A 14,315-nucleotide genomic window follows, 5' to 3' on the forward strand; every position below is an offset into this window, starting at 1 on the left:
AAGATTCACTCCTCCAGTTTCGGTGGCGTGGGCGGTACCTTGATATCCTCAAGCTCTGAGGCTGTGTTTCCATCCTCCCCGGGGGCATGTGGTCCTGCTGGGCACCTACATTCGGATAAACTTCTTCGCCAGGCCAGGTGGGGATCTCAGAGCCCCCAGGGGAGGAGGGAGGCCACCGCATGTCACTTGTGTGTTTGGGCAGGGGGAGGGGGAAGTCTGCTCACACTCCTCTACCCTGCCCACAGCATGGCAGCCAAAAGGCTTGGGGGGACATGCTCTAATTAGCTGCTGCTTTAATAGCTATTTCCAGGTAGTGGTGGGTGGTAAAGAGTTTTTACAGGCATGTCCTCTGGAGGTAGGTTTGCTAGATTTAGCAAACAAAAACAGAGAAGGTCCAACTAAATTTGAATGTCAGATAAACAGCAGATGATTTTTAACGTAAATACATCCCACGAAATATTTGGGATGTATGTATGCTAAAAAAAATTTGTTTATTGTTTATTCAACAAATTTAACTGACAGTTCTGTTGTTTTCTGTTAACTATATCTGGGATGTAGGACAGCTCCTACCCCCTTGGCTTTTCCTTCCTCCTCCTCCCCCTTAGATTTAGTTACTTGTGTGTACTGGGTAGGGAGGGGTGTCAAAGTATTTCAGTCTGCATTGTCATTTGTGATGAGGCATTGGTCTGTCCCCACATACAAACTGCCCACCAATTCACATCCTCCCAACTCTACCCAAGAGTGAGACCCTGGCCTCATGAGCCAGCTGTTCCTCCTTCTGGTACATCATGGGCCACCTTGAATGGTTGTACAGGTTGCACACAGTGCTGCTCCATATTTGAAAATACAACCCTTTGCAGTTGTGCAGTGCACAGCCTGCACAACCCTATCCAGCAACCTTGTTCCTATGCCTAGATTTTAACCACCAGGAGCTGCTTTCTTTCATTTGCTCCTTAAATTGTGCTGCCCAAGGACACCATCCCACTGCCCCCAACTCCCTCCATCCAAGGGAAACTTGGGCAATCTGGGAAGGCACTGTAGCAATGTTTAAACACAGTTGAGCGCCCAGGCTGTGCACAGAAGGGCTTTTGATTCTCAGGGCCGACCTGACATCTGCTGGAGCGGCACTCCCTTCCCGCTGCCCAGAGTGCGCAAAGAGCCGGATTAAAGATTTCCTGCCTGCCTGCCCGCCCACCACATCCTTTCCCGCTCCTTGGCCTGGCCAACCCCCCAACCTAGGCATAATTTTAGAAACCTAATAAGATGCTGTGCTGCGCATTCTTGGCCTGGAGCCTGTGGGGGCAGGTCCTAAAAGAATACAGACATTTCTTTCTTAGGCCATGCCAATAGAGATCCTCTGTTTTCCCCGGGGACAGGTTTCTGAGGGGCCATTGTACATAGACGGGCTCCTCGCACACTCGCTTCTTTGTGGGGTCCCCCCACTACCCCATCCCACCCGCGCTGGATTATTTTGCAGGGTCAGTGCCAGCTTCTCTTTGCCTTCTCTGAGGTCCCCAAAGCTAGCAGGAGCAGTGGGGATGGGGGCGGGGGGCCTGCATTCGAGGGCCCCCAGTGGCCGTGGTGGTGAGGATCCCCTTGCACATCGCTGAGGTCATTTGGTATCTCGAAACTAGAAATGATGGACGAGGGCCTCTGGATCTGGGGAATACAAGGCTGGCATGAGTTTAGGATCCGGAGCTGGGACAACAGTGAAGGCTTTTGTTCCGTTCCCAAGCCAGGAAAGCCTGCGCCGTGGTCTTTTCAGATTTCAAGGAATTGCCTCATTCCTGGAACGGGCGTTCTTGCGGCTTCTGCAGTTCAAGGGAGAAGCGGGTAGGAAGAGGCACATCCAGAGTCTAACGTCGAGTGACTCATGTCTATGAAGCCCTTGTATGGCAGGCTCCAGCTGCAAGCGTCTCCTTCATCTTCTCTTCCCTCAGCCGTAGCAGATGGGTCACCATTGATGTGCCCATTTTACAGATAAGGAAGCTGAGGCTCTGGGAGATGAGATGCCCATGGCCATGCAGTGAGGCAGGGTCTCAGCCAACACTGACGCCTGAATCCTCAGCCTTGAGAGTAACCCACCCACCCAAGTCTTTTGTTGTTGTTGTTTAAAAAAACAGCTTTTTTGAGATCTCATTCCCGTACCATACGATCCCCGTCTCCAGGGTACAGTTCCATCAGTGGCTTTCAGTAGCGAGAGTTCTGCCGCCATCCCCACACTGAGTTTTAGCATGTTCTCATTATCTGGAAAAGAAAGGCTTACCCTGTAGCTATCACCTCCAATCCCCCTACTCCCCCAGCCCCTGGCAACGACTCGTCTGCTCTCTGTCCCTGTGGATCATGGCTCATGCATGAAATCATACAGAATGTGGCCTCTCATGCGCGGTTTCTTTCACGGAGCATCACGTTTTCAGATGGGAGGGCGATCTGGCTTCGCCATCCGTCACCCCACTGATGGCCAGGGTTGATTCGGCTGATCTGGCTGGCTAGGCGGGCATCCCCTTCCTCCCTCACTGCCCCACGTGAGTACCCCCTGAAGCTGTGTGCTCTGTGGAAAGCATGACCTTCCCCAGGAGAGGAGGACCGTTCTTTAGTCGAGGATGTCCCAATAGCTGTGCTCCCCACTGCTAGAACCTCCAGACAAAGCTCTCACTGAGCATCGTGTGTTCAAGGCTCACCCGCATCAGAACTGTGTCAGATGTGACTCCTTTTATGACCGGATAGTATTCCATGACGTGGATGGACCTCATATTTATGCGTTTGTCTGTTGATGGACATTCAAGTTGTTTCCACCTGTCGATTACTGTGAATGGGGCTGCTATGAACATTCACGGGCAGGTTTTCCATTCTCTCGGGATTCCCCCCCACCTGTCATAAGAAAGTTGTTCCAGTGCCTACCTGTGGGCCTTTCTCGTGCTGGGACTTCCCTGCCTGGGGTCCCCCTGCCCAGTCAGATCTGCCTGATACCTCAGGCTCCAGCTTACCTCCCTGTCCTTGCAGTGATCGCTCTCTGTTCTTCTCAGCTTCCACAAGTGGCAGGGTGGTTGCCCTGCATCTGCATTCTTTGCCCTGTCAGCCTCTTGCTGTGTGATGTCGGGCCACTCGCTCAGCCTCTCTGGACCCCAGTGCCTTTCTCTGTGAAATGAGGACTTGATTCTGACCCTCTGGGGCTGCCGTGAGGACTGACGTGGGCAAGAGCTCTGCGCGCTGGCAGCCCGGAGACAGGTGATGTGGCACTGAGGCGAGCATGTCTTCATCTCTGCGGCTGGGGATCCTCACCCCGCCAAGTTCCAGCCCCGCCCCAGGCCCTGGTTGCTGTCCTAAGGTACCCTCAGCCTGCCTTGGAGGAGCTCGGGCTAGAGCACACGTTCTGTACCTCGTGCAAGTTCACCGCTCGGGGACGTTTGGCAAGGGACCCCTTCAGCTGTCACAATGGGGTGAGGGCGCTTTTAGCATCTGGTGGGAGGAAGCCAGGGCTGCTGCTGAGCAACGTCCAGGGAACAGGACAGCCCCCAGCAATGAATCTGCCAGCTCCAAATACCAACGCCGAGGTTGAGAAACCCGATCTAATGATAGCATTGTTCCTCGTTTCTCGTGTGTGTATTTATTTACCTATTAACGTTGTTCTTACTGAAGTAGAATTGACATGGAACATTACGTTAGTTTCAGGTTCTTATGTATTGATTCAATATTTGTATATGTTGTGAAACGATCACAATTAATCTAATTACTGTCACTATACAGTTACAAAACCCTTTCTTTCCTTTGATGACAAATTTCAAGATCTACTCTCTTAGCAACCTCCAAATACGCACCATGACATTATCGACCATAGTTACCGTCGTGGACATCACATTCTCGTGACTTGTTTATTTTATAACCAGAAGGTTGTACCTCTGATCCCCTTCATCCATTTTGCCCTCCCCACCGCCAGCACCCCCGCCAGCAACCACCAATCTGTTCTCCGTATCTATGAGTTTTGCTTGGTTTTGTTTGTCTGTCCTGCTTTTAGATAACATGTGTAAGTGAAATCCTACGGTATTTGTCCTTCCGTCTGACTTATCTCACTTAGCATAACGCCCTCAAGGTCCATCCATCCTGTTGCAAATGGCAAGATCTCATTCCTTGTTGTGGCTGAATAGTATTCCGTGGTATATCTGTACCACATCTGCTTTATCCATTCATCCATCGACGGACACTTAGGTTCTTTCCATGTCTTGGCTCTTGTGAACAATGCTGCAGTGAACATGCGGATGCAGATAATCTTTTCAAATTAGTGTTTTTGTTTTCTTTGGATAAATACCCAGGGGAGGAATTGCCGGATCAGACGGTAGCTCTAATTTTGTTTTTTGGGTTTTTTTTTTTAAGGTTTTATTTATTTTTTTATTTGACAGAGAGAGAGAGAGCAAGCATGCAAGCAAGGGGAGTTGCAGGCAGAGGCAGAGGGAGAAGCAGACTCCCCACTGAACAGGGAGCCCGACGCGGGGCTCCATCCCAGGAACCCGAGATCATGACCTGAGCTGAAGGCAGTTGCTTCACGGGCTGAGCCACCCAGGTACCCCGAGTTTTAACTTTTTGAGAAGCTTCCGTACTGTTTTCCAAAGTGGCTGTACCAGTTTGTATTCCCACCAACGGTGCATGAGGGTTCCCTTTTCTCCACATTCCTGCAAATACCTGTTATCTCTTGACTTTTTGATACTAGCCGTTCTGACAGATGTGAGGGGATCACTCATTGTGGTTTTGATTTGCATTTCCCTGATGATGAGTGATGTCGAGCATCTTTTCATGTTTTTGTTGGCCATCTGTATGTCTTCTCTGGAAAAAAAATATCTGTTCCGATCCTCTGCCTATTTTAAAATTGGATTGTTTGGTTTTTTTGTGATTGAGTTGTATGAATTCTTTCTTTTTGGATATTAACCCTTTATTGGGTATATGGCTAGCAAATATCTTCTCCCATTCAGTAGGCTGCCTTTTCATTTTGTTGATTTATTTTTTATTTTTCTTTTTTGTGCAGAAGCCTTTTAGTTTGATATGGTCCCATTTGTTTATTTTTGCTTTTGTCAGCTTTGGAGTCAGCTCCAGAAAAATCATCACACAGAGTGATGTCTGGGAGCCCACCGCCCCTGTTTTCCTCTAGGAGTTTTATGGTTTCAAGTCTTACAGTCAAGTTGTTAATACATTTTGAGTTAATTTTTGTGTGTGGTAGAAGAAAGTGGTCCAGTTTCATTCTTTTGCTTGGTGCTGTCCAGTTTTCTCAATACCATTTATTGAAGAAACTGTCCTTTACCCGCTGTATATTCTTGCCTCCTTTGTCATACATTAATTGACTGTATGTGCATGGGTTTATTTCTGGGTTCTCTGTTCTGCTCCATTGATCCATGTGCCTGTCTTTATGCCAGTACCACACTCTTGATTACTACCGCATTGTAGCATAGCTTGAAATCAGGGAGCATGATGCCTCTAGCTTTGTTCTCAAGATTGTTTTGACTCCTTGGGGTCTTTTGTGATTCTGTACAATTTTTAGGACTGTTTATTCTATTTCTGTGAAAAATACCATTGGAATTTTGATAGGGATTGCATTGAATCTGTGGATTGCTTTGGGTAGTATGAACATTCTGACAGCATTAATTCTTCCAATCTATAAGCATAGAATGTCTTTCTGTTTTCTTCTAGGAGTTTTTAATTTCTTTCATCAATATCTTACAGTTTTCAGTGTAGAGGTCTTTCATCCCTTGGGTTATATTTATTCCTAGGTATTTTATTATTTTTTTGATGCAGTTATAAATGGGATTGTTTTCTTAATTTCTCTTTCTGATAGGTTGTCCTTAGTTATACAAATGCAACTGATTTTTGTGTGTTGACTTTGTACTGGAGTTATAACTTTCCTGAATTTATTAGTTCTAACAGGTTTTTTTGTGGTCTTTATGGTTTTCTATGTATAAGTCATGTCTATAAAGAGTGACAGTTTTACTTTTTCCTTTCCTAGTTGGGTATCTTTTATTTCTTTTGCTTGCCTAATTGCTATGGCTAGCATTTCCAATACCATGTTGAATAAACATGGTTAAAGTGGAGATCTTTGTCTCATTCCTGAGCTTAACGGAAAAGCTTTCAGCTTTTCACCGTTGAGTATGATGTTAGCTGTGGGCTTGTCATACACGGCCTTTATTATGTTGACATATGTTCTGTTCATACCCACTTTGTTGGCAGGTTTTTTTTAAATCATAAATAGATATTGAATTTTGCCAAATGCTTTTTCTGCATCTGTTGAGATGATCATATGGTTTTTATCTTTCATTTTGTAATGTGGTGTATCATGTTGATTGATTTGTGAATGTTGAACCATCCTTTCATCCCTGGAATAAATCCCTGTATGTATTTATTTATAACATTGCCACTTGCCAAAATGGATTAGCAGTAACTAACAAAGATAACAACAAAATGATTTTTTTTTAAATGAGGAAGCTGTCATAAAAAAAAAATAGGAGGAAGGGATAATAAAACAACACCCATGTTAAAGCACACTACTGCTTCCAGAGCTGGGATGTACATTTGCTCTGAGGTTCCTAGTGGCCAGAGCAAAAAGGGAAATAATCAGAATGTTTACCATTCCAAAGTTGAAAACAGATTAGGAGCTCAAGGAAAGTCTGGTTTTCCTGGGTGTAAAGAACTCCAGGCTTTTCTCTTATCTTCCCTTTATACACGGCCCACAGCCATGGGCTAGAGCTGACAGCACCGTCCTCAACGACAACCCTACGTAGTAGTGTATGTCACATTCTCCAAAGCAGGCCTGTGACATAAGGCTGAGGCCAGCTCAGCAGACGCAGCCCTTTTCCAAGCGCCTGACCTGAGTAAGGTGGTTTGCTTTCGCAGCCTGCTGGCAGAAAGCAGGGCCAGTGCTTTACGCAGTTCAGAACAGTCATGGGAACAGGTGTTTTGGATCCAGATTACCTGTGGACAGGACCCAGATTTTCTCCCAAGTAGCTGCGTGACCCTGGGCCTTTCTCTAAACCTTTCTGAATTCAGTTTCCTCGCCGGTAATATGGGGCAGAAATACGGCTTACCTCGAAGGGCTGTTGGAAGAACGAAATGAAATACTATGTCCCCAAGGCTGACCCCAGCGCCGGCAACAGTAAATGCTTAATCCGTATCAGCTACCGATTCTGGGCCATGGAGGGTGCTTGGTAGGTATTTTTGGAACACCTCCATTTGCTACCTGTAATGAAAGATTCAGCCTTTGGGGTAGGGTGTGTTCATTTGGGATGCAGGCCCGCTCTGGATAGCAGTGAAAGGCTGTACGGTTTTGCCTGGGGGAAATCCTGCAGCCAGACACGGTCAGTTCGGATCTTGCCGTGCTCCTGCTGAAAACCTTCTCTGATTCCTCACCACAGAAGGGCAGCCCTCAAATGCTTTATCCCAGACACTGGGGCTCATCCCTGACTTGCCACCAATCTTCCTGCTCTACACCCACTTCCATCCTCTGCCCCAGTAATTCCGAACTCCAGACAATTGTCAACTCACCAGGTCTTTGCCCAGGCAGTGTCCTCTGCCTGGAGTGCTCTCCCGCCATCTGCCTCGCTCATATAGTAGCACTTGCTTGAAGCATCGGCCCCTTTAAAAAGTCTCTGTTGAACTTCCTACCCCCTAGAGAACAGTGGTTTCTGCCTGCTTTCCTCCCCAGCTATTTCTCTAAGACTGCCGCCAGAAATCACTTCACTCACTCATTGATTCAATCAGTCCAATGACCCGTGTGGGCCTACTGTGTGCTAGCCCTTCTTCTAGGCCCTGGGGTGACAGCAGTGAGCAGAACAGACAGAAATCCCCACCTTCAGGCTCCGTGTCTGCAGCCCTCAAAACCAGCAGTCAGCTGTCCCACCAGAAAGCTCTCCAGCTTTATCCTCCACCTCCCCACCCCCATGCGCTGGGTCCCGGGGGCAGTGCAATGGAGTCCCCCAACTATGTCCCACGGGCCCCCACCTCCTTGTCCTTGCTGTACCTCCTGCCTTGAATGCCTGCCGAGATCAACCCCGTTGCCATCCCCACTTTTCCGGGCCGAGGCAGCAGCTCAGAAAGGCTTCAGAGCCTGCCTAGGTAACACAGCTAGTATGCCCCAGAGCCATAGTGGGTTTCAGATCCTCCCGAGTGCAGAGCTTGTGCAGCAGCTGGGCTCTGCACGCTGTTGAGGCCTGTGACTCTGAAATCACCCCGGGTTGGACCTAGGGCCACAGTTGGAGAAGGGAGACAACATCACAGGATTCCATGAGGCCCTAGGCCTGGGTTCAGTAAGCAGTCCGTTGGGGCAGTGGGTCCTCTTCACAGAAAGGAAGGCATCCCATGATCCAGCCGGCCTGGATTCAAATCCCAGCTTCACCACCCACTGAGTTCTGTGACTTGGCTAAATTCACCTTTCTGAGCCCCAGCTTTCTCTTCCAAAAGATGGGGTTTACAACGGTCTCTACTCGTTAGGTTGTTGTAGAGATTAAAGGAGATGCTGTGTGTGAACAAACACACAAAACCACATAATCCAGTAATTGTTGGCATTGCGATTCTTATTCATAATTATTGTTGCTAAGGGTACTTTATTAATTGGAAATGTTCAAAATAAATAAGAGGACTCAGCCACTAGCTTCAGGAGTTTACATTCATCAGTCTTGGCCTCATCTCCTCCAGGAAGCCCTCACTGACCACTCCACCCTGATGCACCTAGAACCTCTAGGTTCTTCTTCTTCTTCTTATTTTTTTTTTAAGATTTTATTTATTTATTTGACAGAGAGAGACAGCCAGCGAGAGAGGGAACACAAGCAGGGGAAGTGGGAGAGGAAGAAGCAGGCTCAAAGCGGAGGAGCCTGACGTGGGGCTCGATCCCATAACGCCGGGATCACGCCCTGAGCCGAAGGCAGACGCCTAACCGCTGTGCCACCCAGGCGCCCCACCTCTACGTTCTTCTGTGCCCTTTTCCCATTGACCATTGTAAATGCATTTGGTGGTCTCATTTAATTCCTGACTCCCCACTGGATTCAAACTTTGGCTTGGCCATTTCTTGTTCTCCAGGGCCTGCCATAGTGGCTGGCATCTTGGAATGACTGCTACATACCAAACGGGGATGGGACAGCCTCCGATTCCTTCGTTCCTCCTTCCGGGGCCCAAAGGACGACATTCCTGGAGTCCTCCCAAAGGAGAGAAAGCAGGTCAGGCATTCCTCAGCAGGGTGCCAGTGGGGCGGAGGGTGCCCACATGGGTGTCTGTCTGCAAGAGGAATTAACTCCTGGCCCTGGAAACTCTGCCACAGGCCCGTCTGTCTTCATGCTGCGGGGGAGCAGTTGGGAGGGGTGAGGCGGGCCCAGCACAGCCTCACCTGCAGACCGAGGGCTGTTGCCAGGCAACAGGGAGCACCTACCACAGTGAGCTAGTTTCCCACGCCCTCTTTACCTGTTCATTCAGGCATCGCTTCCTTGCTGTGTGGCCTTGGGCAGGTCATTTCCTCCCTCTGTGCCTCAACTGTGTCCTCTGTAAAATGGGACAACAAAAGGCATTACCCTCAGCGTGGCAGTCAGGATGAGGTCTGACCGTCCATGTTGCCCAGCCTGAGAACTACTCTGAAGACGTGAGCTGTCTTCTGAAAATTCTCTAGCCTTATTTGTTCACCCAGCAAGGATTTATGGAGTACCTACTATGTGCCAGACAAGCTGAGTGCCAGGGCCTGGAGACACAGTCAATAGGATCCCGCTTCAAATAAACCAGATTCTTTTAAAAATGTTTATGAGACAGCTGGGGGAAATGTAAACCCAGACTGGATGACATTGGATGGAATTCAGAAATGTGTTCATTTTTTTTTTCCAGCATGTCTTCGCTTTGCGGTTTTATTTTTAAAAAGAGTCCTCATCTTTTAGAGACTCACACGAATCTGTTTACAGATGAAATGAGATGATGTCAGGGATTTGCTTCGACATAATGCAGTCGTAAAACTAAAATGATTCCCCAAAACAAGTTTATTAAAAAAATAAGTAAATCCAGGGGCACCTGGGTGGCTCAGTCGGTTAAGCGTTTGCCTTCCGCTCAGGTCGTGGTCTTGGGGTCCTGGGGTCAAGCCCCTCATCAGGCTCCTGTTCAGCAGTGAGTCTGCTTCTCCCTCTCCCTCTACAATCTCTCTGCTTGCGCTCTATCTCAAATAAGTAAATAAAATCTTAAAATAAAAAATCCAGTGGCGGAGGGGATGTGGTGGGGCATGGATGAGATCAGTAGATGCTGTTAATAGTGCTTGGTGATTTAGCAAAAATTCAACCCCTTAACTAGGTGGATAATTACATACCCTGTGTGAGCAAGGCCCTAAGAAGAAAATGGGGAGCCAGAAGTGGGGTTGTGAGTCAAAGGCCATGGTGGGAGTTTGGTGGATTCTAACTGGGCCACGGTGCCAGGTCCACACCCTGGAGCAGGGGCGAGGGGCACCGAGAAAGTGCCTGCCGACCTCCTTTCCTTCTTTCTGGCCCTTCTTCTGCAGGAGCCTGCCTGCGAGCTTTAGGGACGAGATCCCCGGACCTCTAGGTCTGTGGGGGTCGCTGGAGGCAAAGCCAACACGGAGCTGTGCCCCCAGCTGTCCATCTGGCCCATCTCAACACCTGCTGGACCTTGTCCTCTCTGTTCAGCGTATACCCAGTGCTATGGACTGACTGTTTGTGTCTCCCTCAAATTCACACGTTGAAACCTAAGTCCCCATGTGAAGGTGTTAGGAGGTGGGGTTTTGGGGAGGTGATGATGTCATGAGGGTGGAGCCCTTATAAATGGGATCCGTGCCATTGATAAAAGAGACCTATGGAGCTCCCTGTCCGCTGATGCCATATGAGGACAGAAAGATGGTTACCTCCCAGCCTCTGGAACCATAAGAAAGAAATCGTGCTGTTTCCAAACCACCCCATCTATGGTATTCTGTCGAAGCAGCCCAGACAGAGGGAGACACCCTGCGTAACATGCTCTGGGCCCCATTCTTCATGGTCACCACCTACTGATGGGGTCCACGGCACACAAGGCAACCCACCAAGAAAAGATGCCCACCCTCCCAGCCCTGATTCCGGGCCGCCAAGAGCTGGGGTGCCAGGCTTCCACAGTGGGAGGCCAGGAAGAGATGCTCTCCCCGCCCTCCGGAGCCCTTGGGGCCCGGCTGAGGGAGGAGGGTGCTCTTTCCCGCATTGCTGCGGCTCCCTGACACGGGCATCTGGGTCACCGATGGCTCACGTTAGGGGACAAAGGTGGGGATGGTCTAACCACCCCAGCGTCCATTCTTTTAGAAGGCGTGAGTCCCAGCTCTTTCGGAAAGCAGTTTGACAGAGCGTTTCAGGGGCCCAGAAAGGTCTACGCTTTCCTCTCCAGTGATCACACTTCCGGGAATTTGCCCAAAGGAACTAATCCCCCCCCAAAAAAAAGAGAGAGAGAGAGAGAAAGAAAAGAAAGCCACGTGCCCAGTAGTATCTACTGCAGCGACATTTATAATAGGAAATCATCGGGCGCACCCCTTGTGCTGTAACCCTTGGTGGATTCGTAAGTAGGCATTTTTTAAAAAGGAGTCATGAGGGCTCTTTATCCACTTATCCACTTGGAAAATGCTGATGATTTAACGCTAAGCAGAAAACACAATGGCCTTTGGGGGGGGTCCCAGCCTGGTTCCCCAGCTAGCAGCTGGAGCCCTGGGCCCCCCCCTGGGGCACCCATTCCATTTTCAAAATGAAGTCTGGCATCTTAAGGCAGGTTTCCTTTTTGGAGGATCCTGTGGCTTTCTGCAGGGGTAGAAAAGGACCAGTGGAAAAACCCAGGGAGGCTCTTGAATTCCCCCGGGAGGCAGCACCCCCTCCGGACAGGGATTTGGCCCTTTTCACACTTGTTGGCAGCTCAGACAGCCCTGGCCTCTTTCTTGGAGACTGAGGCAGGCACATTTGCTTCTTTCCAAAAGGTTCTGAAAGCTCTTTATTTTATTGCAAAAGCAATCCACGTTCATTGTTAAAAAAAAACGAAAGTACAGAACTGTGTAAAATAGAGGTCCTGTCCGTCACCCCCTCTCTTCAGAGGGACCCACCTTTGGCTGTTTGGGTCTGTCCTAAGAAATGCTGTCTGGGGTTGTGTCTCTTATCCTATCCTGCCCTGTCTGTCCTGTCTGTCCTGTCTGTCCTAGCCCATTCCATCCCATTCCATTCTGTTTAAAAGACAAGGCAGCTGGTCATAACCAGTCATATGGACAAACCACTGCTGGCTGTGACCTTCAGGGAAACAGAGGCTGTAGGTGTTAATGTTCAAGGTCAGCTGTTCATCCCCCACACCCTCCCCTTCCTCCCTGCTCTACAGCTTGCCTTTCCCGCTTGAGGATTGCACAGCCCCATCTCTGTCACTGGACATACAGGGCTGGGACCATTTTTCCTCCTTTCATGGCGGTAGAGGAACGTCTGTCGAAAGGGACTTCTCACGATGTATTCATTCAGCTCCTTCTTAGTAGCCATTTGCATTGTCCACGCCCTGGGCTGTCACCAGTGAGGTTCTGTGGGATGTCCCATGTGTGCAGCGGCAAGGACATCTGTGCAGTGAGTTCTCATGGCGGAACACCACGTCCACAATGGAGCACCTCTCAGACACCTCGATGGCAGTCAGGAATGGCCCCGAGAGGGGCTCAGTGAGGTGTGCTTGGGGTGGGTCCAGGAGCACTGTTTGCTCCCCGCAGGGCGCCCTGCGTTCAATGATTACACAGGACTTCACTTCTGTTTTGTGGGAAGTAACTGTATGGGTGTGAGAAATGAGGCAGGCCCCGGATTCACTTCTCCTTTCTCCTCCTTCACTTCTTCTTTTGTCGCTGGAGGGCTTTAGAGGAGGGGACCATCCTCAGCCCTGATTCCACAGCCTTTCTGGCCAGGGGCCTTAGGGTTCTCAGGTTGTGTGACATGGCCTGTCAGTTCCCAGGTGGGAAAAGCTGGCTCCATGCACACATACACGCGATTCGGAATGGGGGCCCCTCGTTGCAGTGAATTAGAATGAGAATTCGAGCAGTTAGTACCACAATTTATTCGTAGTCCTACCTTAGGTTCAAATCCTGGGTCTGACACAGGTGGCAAAACCTGGGATCTTGATTGCCTCCTCACTGATAACGTTTTAAAGAGGGGACAGCCAGTGCAAAGGCCCTGAGGCAGGACTGTGCTACAACAGCTGGGAGGTCGATATGGCTGGAGGGGAGTGAGTGAGGTCAAGGCATGTTTGGAGATGAGCGCAGAGAAGAGCAGGGCTTAGATCACCTAGAGTTCTGGAGGCCTTAGGGAGGGCCCTGACACCTCTCTAGGTTGTGAAGAAACAGAGTCAGGAGCTCAGGTTGGAGGGGGTGGTTGGTGACTTGTGTCTAGAGTGCATTTGTTTGAGCGGGTTCGTTTTCTCATCACCGAGTCATGGCTCCTGCCCGCAGATCAAAACTGTGATTCTAGAAACAAATGGAGGCATGCTCCTAGGCCTCATGGGTTTTTGTTTTTGATGGAAGGGGAGCTCTGGCACAACAGCGACACAACTGTAGCAGCTCTGAACGACTGAAGCCTCGCTCCGTGCCAGGCAAGGTGCCATGCTGCCTCCTTTAGTGATTTCGTCTCACTGTCACGGCCACCCTGGGAGCTGGCAGGACAGCTGAGAAACCGGGGGAGTCTGGAGGGAGGGGCTGGCTGAGGTCTCGCTGTTGGGAAGGAGCCAAAGGGAACTTTGGCCCAGGACTCGTGCCAGAATTGAAGTCATCATAGGCCATTTCCTCTAAGCAGAGGGGCCTGACCCCCCACCCCCGACCCGCGAGCCCTGCGCAGAGCCTCTGGAGGTGGGGCAGTCCCAGGCTCCCGCGGACCCGCACACACAGCCCCCCGCCTGCACTTTTGCTTCTGGCTGGAGGAGAAGCCAGCCTCGAACCAAGTTCTGCCGTTGGTGTCAGGCGCCTCAGAGCTGATGGACCAACACTGGCCTGCAGGTTCAAATTCCAGAAAATGCAGAAACAGGCCGGCAGTGGTGTGCCTTGGAGAAAGCCCCAGATGAGGAGGTCCCTTTGAAAGCCGAATAGGAAGCCCTGGACAGACACAGCCATTCCACAGCCCTGGACTGGATGGGTGGGCCAGTGGGGGTTGTGGGGGGGGCCGGGGAGGGGAGGGGTTGGAACATAAATCCCAGAGTCATACTTATTTAACACACAGTCACATGATGCACCAGGCACAGCTCTCCCCAAACCCTATGACGAAGCATTATCATTTCCCGGTCACAGATGTAGCAATCGAGGCCCAGAGAGGTTAACAGCAAAGGTGCCAAAGGTCACACAGCTG

General features: G+C 49.8%; 1 long non-coding RNA gene across 2 annotated transcripts; it reads right to left on the reverse strand.

Moving 5' to 3' along the window:
* Positions 1 to 511: 511 nt before the first annotated feature.
* LOC117804171 lies at positions 512 to 12,778 on the reverse strand. Of its 2 annotated transcripts, XR_004628488.1 has the most exons (4): positions 12,384 to 12,778; positions 9,430 to 9,507; positions 9,095 to 9,306; positions 512 to 2,247 (listed from the first exon to the last, which is right to left on the reverse strand). It is a non-coding gene; the product is annotated as an uncharacterized LOC117804171 (long non-coding RNA). The 2 variants fall into 2 exon arrangements; XR_004628487.1 differs by lacking the exon at positions 512 to 2,247 and having other exon boundaries at positions 8,836 to 9,306.
* Positions 12,779 to 14,315: the final 1,537 nt, after the last annotated feature.

This window comes from Ailuropoda melanoleuca, chromosome 10 (assembly GCF_002007445.2).
Source record: "Ailuropoda melanoleuca isolate Jingjing chromosome 10, ASM200744v2, whole genome shotgun sequence".
NCBI classification, from domain to species: domain Eukaryota; kingdom Metazoa; phylum Chordata; class Mammalia; order Carnivora; family Ursidae; genus Ailuropoda; species Ailuropoda melanoleuca.